The sequence below is a fragment of the Alligator sinensis genome, unplaced genomic scaffold (genome assembly GCF_000455745.1).
Source record: "Alligator sinensis unplaced genomic scaffold, ASM45574v1 scaffold273_1, whole genome shotgun sequence".
NCBI lineage: Eukaryota > Metazoa > Chordata > Crocodylia > Alligatoridae > Alligator > Alligator sinensis.
Genome location: NW_005841943.1, coordinates 395,635 through 396,732, shown reverse-complemented (window position 1 = coordinate 396,732; position 1,098 = coordinate 395,635).

The following is a 1,098-nucleotide window of genomic DNA, read 5'->3' as shown; positions in this document are numbered from 1 at the left end:
CTTCTCGGGTGGCCCCTGGGGGCGGGGCCCGTCCCCCCCCCCCCGGATCTGTGCATGGGGCAAGGGTGGGCTGCTGCTGCAGGCTGGGGCCGGTGCTGGGCTTTTCCCAGCTGGGGGGATTGGGTCAGGGCTGTGGTTGGGGCAGGCGGTGGTGGTGGTGCTGGGAGAGGGCGGGGGCGACAGGGTGGGCTGTGGCCACCCCAGAATTTGCCGTAGCTCCCTCCCAGCCCCTCTCCCAGCGCTGTCACTGCCACCTTCCCCGCGCACAGCTCCGACCCAGCCCCCTGGCTGGAGAAGCCAGGCATTGCCCCCTCAAGACACCCTCACCTCAGGGGCAGATCTGGGGAGGGGGGTGCACATTCACCCCCTTTGATTTCTGTGGCACCCAAAGTTTAAAACCAACTGCCTCACAGTGGCAGCACTATTCCTAATCAGGAAGTGCTGAGGGAGTCAGTTGACTTCATGGCTCATGGTCGCGGACCAGAGCCCTTCATTCCACGGGTGTGAACAACCGTCCTCCTCAAGGGCCCGGACACCCCCCAGCCAAGCTCTCTGCTCTGCAGTGCTGCTGTCTGCTTGCTGCCCCGGGGGACGAGGCTCCTTTTTCACAGCCCTGCAGATGGATTTTACCTCATCTCTCCGAAGCTGTATTTGTTTTTACTTCTAACTGAAACAGAGTCAGACAGCCCGAGGCCCCTCCCATCCTAGCAGAAGTTTCTTTCTAACTGGAGAAAAATGTGCACTGTTTATATGCGAGGATGCACCTCACCATCTGCAACACGCTTTCCAAAGCCCTGCCTCTGCCTAGGTTCACCCATCCTGGCCTCCCTCTCACATACCTCCCAGCCCTGTACTGTTTCTCAGCCCTTCATTTCGTGCAACACTGAACGGGGGTCGCTAATTTTCTGAAATACGCCAATTAGTTCAGTAGTCACGCAATTTAATCGCTGAAGCAGCAGACATCTCTTGTAAAACCACAGGGCGTCTTTCCCCGACGTGGGGCTATCCGCGCGAGGGCCCGGCCCCAGGAGCGCCCCCAGGCCAAGCCCCGGCCTGTCCCCACTCCCGCGGGGGCGGGCTGCGGCCGGGCCCGGGGCG